We start from the raw sequence: 6,991 nt of genomic DNA on the forward strand, positions 1-6,991 counted from the left end.
CTTGCATGTTAAATTTATGAGGTTCCAAGTAATTCTAATGCATGATATAGGCTCTAGGCACTTGTAGGAGTAGTTGCTACCATTCTTTTTAAGTTTTATTTACTTTTATTTTAAAGTTACTAAAATTTCAGAAATTTTCAGAAAATGTTAAGGAGACTTTTGAGGGGCTCTTCTAGCCAAGGCTCTTAGGAAAAACAAGCTAAAGAGAAGGAAAAAGCCAAGTATAATCTTTGTTGCTTAGCGGAAGTACGGTCGTGTGAATGGCCATGTGATAATTTCTTGAAAGAAGCTGGAATTCATGAAGATTTTTATTCTTTGATCGAGAGTGCAGGCCTCAATGATTTCCTCCTCGACCGAATAGATTAGTATCTCTTGCTTACCAACACTTTCGTGCAAAATCTTTATTATTATCCTAAGAAGTCACCTCCTTCAGTATCATTTCATTTATATGATGAATTCAGAGAAATGACTTTACGTGACTTCTGCGCGGTATGTAGGATACCTTTTGAGGGTGAGTTAGAGGAACCCCATCGGGAAGATGTGGATGGGTTTGTTAACACTATAGCTATAGAGGAGCCAAAGTAAGGTTCCGAGGCAAAAATCTCTAGCATACACTTTCCTGTTTTAGGTCACTTTGCTATATTTGCTAGTAGATGCTTGATTGGTCGTGGAAATAGTGGAAACTTTAATGTTCCTGATATTATCATTCTTCAGCATGCCTTGTTTGAAGACAATAGTTTTAGTATGGGTGCCATCATTGCTAAACGGCTAAGCCTGAATCGTACAAAAGCCCCCATATTTGGAGGTATCTATGCTTCACGTCTTGCTAGACATTTTAAGATACCTATTAGGCATTACGAAAAAGGTGAGACAATCTTGCCTTCTTACATTTTAGATTACAGGAGCATGGTAGCACACAACTTTATTGTTCAGAGCATGGTAGCACACAACTTTATTGTTCAGAATGATGATAAGACGCTCCTGTATAACTTGAGATTTAATAAGAAACACAGTGAAACTATTATTCTGCATGCACCTTTTTTGTTTGATTTGACTGTAGATAATTTTCTTGTTACACCGGAGGCGGTGTATGCTCATCGAGGCCAAGCATCCACTCCAGAACCTGAACCTGAGCCGGAACCTGCACTGGACCCTTATCGTGCATCATCTTTCCAGTGGGATTCGGAGATGGCCAGCCAGTGGTATCCTGATTATACTTCCCAGTACACCGGGGAGAGTAGGAGTGGTCCTTGGCATTACACCAACTTAGGCCAAAAGCCTAAGCTTGGGGGAGTACGTATTTCTCACGGACTTTACATTCATGTTCACACACTATATTAGTCGTCGATGCTCATACTCTTTCATTGTATTATCCATGCTAGTTTAATTTTCCTTTTCTAGTTTTCTTCTTGTGTGTTTGATAAACCTTAAGAAAAACCAAAAAATTAGTTAGTTTAATTTCCATGCTAGTAGTGGAATTAAAATGAAAACCCAAAAAGATTTCTCGTTCTTCTTTTACTTGTTGGGAGCTTTCCCGTGTAAATAGTTTTATTTTCTTTTCTTTCCTTTGGGGGTCGAGAAGACCATATTGAAAATATTTAGTGGCTCTCATATGCATGATTGTTTATTTAATTTAGAGCCCATATTATTTGTCTTCTCTCTTGAGTTGAATGCTTGCAGATTCTAGCTTAGTCCAATGCACGTACACTCTTATTATTATACACATCGTTCGGTCGTGCAAGTGAAAGGCAATAATGATGATATATGATGGACTGATTGAGATGAGAAAAGCTGGTATGAACTCGACCTCTCTTGTTTTTGTAAATGTAATGAGTTCATTGTTCCTGATTCAGCTTATTATGAAGTAAACATATTTGCAATGACATTTAGAGATTATAGTTGCTTGTGCCATGCTTGATTAGCTTTGAGTTATAATGGTTTACCTTGCGTGCCGACATGCTATTAGAATGATTATGATGTGGTATGATGGGATGGTATCGTCCTTTGAATGAATTGAGTGACTCGACTTGGCACATGTTCACGCATGTAGTTGAAACAAAATCAACATAGCCTTCACGATATTTATGTTCATGGTGGATTATATCCTACTCATGCTTGTATTCGGTGTGAATTAGTTTTAATGCATGTTTATGACTGTTGTCGCTCTCTCAGTTGGTCGCTTCCCAGTCTTTTGCTAGCCTTCACCTGTACTAAGCGGGAATACTGCTTGTGCATCCAAACTCCTTAAACCCCAAAGTTGTTCCATATGATTCCACCATACCTTCCTATATGCGGTATCTACCTACTGTTTCAAGTAAATTTGTATGTGCCAAACTCTAAACCTTTAAATGAAATTCTGTTTTGTATGCTCTAGCCGCTCATGTTTCCACTATGGCTGCCTATATCTTCCATGCTAGGTGGGTTATTCTCAGAGGAGTGGACTCCGCTCCTCATTCACGAGAAAGGGCCGGTAACCGGGATGCCCAGTCCCATGATCCAAAAAGATCAAAGCAAATCAAAATAATTAAACAAAACTCCCCCAGGGCTGGTGTTAGTTGGAGGCCCTCGTTGTTTCGAGCAAGCCATGGATTGATGCTTGTTGGTGGTTGGGGGAGTATAAACTTTTACCATTCTACGTGGGAACTGCCTATAATGCATGTAGTATGGAAGATACATCCATCTTATAATTGTTGCGTTGATAGCAAAAGTATGCCGCTCAAAATGTTATTCAATCTCTATTTTAAAATCGAGCTCCGGCACCTCTACAAATCCCTGCTTCCCTCTGCGAATGGCCTATCTATTTACTTTTATGTTGAGTCATCACCTTCTTATTAAAAAGCACCCGCTGGAGAGCACACTGTCATTTGCATTCATTATTATTGTCTTATATTGGGTATGACTTGACTGGATCTCTTTTACCATGAATTACAATGTTTAGTCAGTCCTTGATCTTTAAAGATGCTCTGCATTTATGTTTTACGGTCTCAGAAAGGGCTAGCGAGATACCATTTTGTTATATCATGTTATGATTGTTTTGAGAAAGTGTTGTCATCCGAGTTTTATTATTATCGTTCGCTAGCTGATTATGCCATTGATATGAATAATTGTGAGACCGAAGTATTATTGTGAGTATGGTTGTCGGTGTACTAGAATAGGGGTACCCTAGAACCCCGAACTTGTGCACGGGCAGTTGCAGCACCCCGCGGCAAGGCTTGCCGGGCGAACGCCAAGATCCTCCATGGTCCCCTTGGAGCCATTCAAGAACAAAGTATTTAAGCTCAGGAGACAAGGCCCCAGCAAGAGGAGCTTGCCGGGAAGGCCAACCAAGGCACGCCAAGGAACTTGCCGCGACGCGCCACGCGCTCCAGCAAGGCAACAAGGCCCCGGCAAGAGGAGCTTGCCGGGAAGACCAGCCCAGGTACCTCGAGGCCCGGTGAGTGACAACCTTCCGGACCCGACAAGATAACAGCAGCGGCAAGGTGCTCGCCGCGGCAGGCGGCCACTCTGTGCCCACGCTCCAGCACATCCACCAACGTGTCGCCCTGAGGGCCTCTCCAGGCGCGCGTGGCGGGAGGCTGTGCAGCCAGCGGTGCGCAGTGGCATGCGAAGCTGACAAGATCGCCATCGTGGCGAACGGTGGCGCCCCTAACGGTCCTTTTCTGCACTGTTTGGGCGACTCAGACGGGCATTTAATGCCCTTGTCCCCTGCCGTCAGGGTTAGGTAGGGTACACTGTACAAGCAATTGTACCAACCACCTCACTTTTTACATTTGTACCCTCCTCTGTGTTGCCACCTGTCGGTGACCCCTTTAGTGTATAAAAGGAGGCCCATGCGCAACGTAAAGGGGGTTCGGACAGTTCACTTCGATTCATTGGTATCCCAGAAAACACCACGCTCTCTCTCGAGAGCAAGAACACAAGATAATACAACCAGACAAGCAGCAGTAGGAGTGTTATCTCTCCGGAGAGCTCCGAAGCTGGGTAAACTGCTCGTGTGCTTCGCCTCGATCCGCTCTTCGTGCTATCTTCGCCCCCCACCGAACCGAAAGGAGCCCGGTCCACCGGCCCCATAGGTGTTCGTGGATCAGTTTCCCCCGACAATGGTTAGTTTATAATATTGTTGAAACCTGAATGATGGCTTTGCATGTTTACAACAACAAGAGAAAATAGAGTTTGTAAAAGTTTTTCTTTATCACTTTCAGTTTATCAATTGAATTGCTTGAGGACAAGCAAAGGTTTAAGCTTGGGGGAGTTGATACGTCTCCAACGGATCTACTTTTCCAAACACTTTTGCCTTGTTTTGGACTCTAACTTGCATGATTTGAATGAAACTAACCGGACTGACGCTGTTTTCACCAGAATTACCATGATGTTATTTCATGTGTAGAAAACAAAAGCTCTCGGAATGTCCTGAAAATCCTCGGAGGCACTTTTTGGAAAATATAAAAAATCATCACAAAAGATGAACACCAGGGGGCCCACACCCTGTCCACGAGGGTGGGGGGCGCACCCTCTCCCCCTCGGCGCGCCCCCTGAGGCTTCGCCGACCTCAACTCCAACTCCATATATTCCGTCTAGCGGAGAAAAAATCGGAGAGAAAGTTTCATCGCGTTTTATGACACGGAGCCGCCGCCAAGCCCTAATCTCTCTCGGGAGGGCTGATCTGGAGTCCGTTCGGGGCTCTGGAGAGGGGGATTCGTCGTCGTCGTCATCATCAACCATCCTCCATCACCAATTTCATGATGCTCACCGCCGTGCATGAGTAATTCCATCATAGGCTTGCTGGACGGTGATGGGTTGGATGAGATTTATCATGTAATCAAGTTAGTTTTGTTAGGGTTTGATCCCTAGTATCCACTATGTTCTGACATTGATGTTGCTATGACTTTGCTATGCTTAATTCCTGTCACTAGGGCCCGAGTGCCATGATTTCAGATCTGAACCTATTATGTTTTCAACAATATATGTGTGTTCTTGATCCTATCTTGCAAGTCTATAGTCACCTATTATGTGTTATGATCCCACAACCCCGAAGTGACAATAATCGGGATATTTCTCGGTGATGACCGTTGTTTGAGGAGTTCATGTATTCACCATGTGTTAATGCTTTGGTACGGTTCTCTGTTAAAAGGAGGCCTTAATATCCCTTAGTTTCCACTAGGACCCCGCTGCCCCGTGAGGGTAGGACAAAAGATGTCATGCAAGTTCTTTTCCATAAGCATGTATGACTATATTCGGAATACATGCCTACATTACATTGATGAATTGGAGCTAGTTCTGTGTCACCCTATGTTATAGCTATTACATGAGGAATCACATCTGACATAATTATCCATCAATGATCCATTGCCTGCGAGCTTTTCATATATTGTGCTTCGCTTATTTACTTTTCCTTTGCTACTATTACAATCACTACAAAACACCAAAAATATTGCTATTACTATCTTTACCTTTTACCACTGTTACCATTACTATCATATTACTTTGCTACTCAATACCTTGCTGCAGATACTAAGTTATCCAGGTGTGGTTGAATTGACAACTCAACTGCTAATACTCAAGAATATTCTTTGGCTCCCCTTGTGTCGAATCAATAATTTTGGGTTGAATACTTTACCCTCGAAAGCTGTTGCGATCCCCTACACTTGTGGGTCATCAGTGACTCACTGGTGACCCGCCCTTATTTGGCGACAAGAGAGCCGCCCGGATCTCTCCACTCACTGATAACCAGGCCGAACCAGGTGACTCATTGGTGACCCGGCAGGCGGGTTAGAGGAGCGACAAGACCCAGAGGCCCAGAAGACTCAAGGCCCACAAGGCCGGCTCATGTTATGGTGGGCCGGCTTAAGAGGAAAGCATAAGGAATATTCCCTTACAAAGGAAGCAAGACTAGGACTCCACTTGTGACAGAGTAATCCTAATCCTACTAGGACTAGTCATGTAAGCCGCCCCTTCAACTTATATAAGGAGGGGCAAGGCACCCCTAGAGGGACAAGTTTTACAAGTCTAGATAGACAGACAAGTCAAAAGCTCTAAAAAGAGAGCACCCTGTAATTGTGATCATCATCATCAATATCAATGAAGCAGGATCTAGGCTTTTACCTCCACCGTGGGGGGCCGAACCTAGGTAAAACCTCATGTCTCTCGTCCCACTCAACCCCTCTCAAGCTACCACACAGATGTGTTGTCCTCACGACTAAGTCCTCACATTAGGACATCTGCCGTGACAAATCCATGACACGGCGGGTGAACAAATTATTGTCGATCAATTGATAGAAAAGCGCAAAGTTATGACGATATCCAAGGCAATAATTATGCAATATAGGCATTACGTCCTTTTCAAGTAGACCGACTCCTGCCTGTATCTACTACTATTACTCCACACATCGACCGACTCCTGCCTGCATCTAGAGTATTAAGTTCATAAAGAACAGAGTATCCCATTAAGTAAGATGACATGATGTAGAGGAATAAACTCAAGCAATATGATGTAAACCCCATCTTTTTAGCCTCAATGGCAACAATACAATACGCCCCTACTCTGTCACTGTGTGAGGACACCACAAGACCGAACCCAAAGCTAAGCACCTCTCCCATTGCAAGAAAAATAATCTAGTTGGCCAAACCAAACTGATAATTCGAAGAGAAATAAAAAGATACCAAATCATGCATATAAGAATTCAGAGGAAATTCAAATAATATTCATAGATAAGCTGATCATAAATCCACAATTCATCGGATCTCGACAAACACACCTCAAAAAAGTATTACATTGGATGGATCTCCAAGAACATCGAGGAGAACATCGTATTGAGAATCAAAGATAGAGAAGAAGCCATCTAGCTACCAGATATGGACCCGTATGTCTGTGGTCGACTACTCACGCTTCATTGGAAGGGCAGTAGAGTTGATGTAGATGCCCTCCGTGATCGAATCCCCTCCGGCAGGATACCGGAAAAGGCCCCTAGATGGGATCTCACGGGAACAGAAG

The sequence above is a fragment of the Triticum aestivum genome, chromosome 6B (assembly GCF_018294505.1).
Source record: "Triticum aestivum cultivar Chinese Spring chromosome 6B, IWGSC CS RefSeq v2.1, whole genome shotgun sequence".
Classification (NCBI taxonomy): domain Eukaryota; kingdom Viridiplantae; phylum Streptophyta; class Magnoliopsida; order Poales; family Poaceae; genus Triticum; species Triticum aestivum.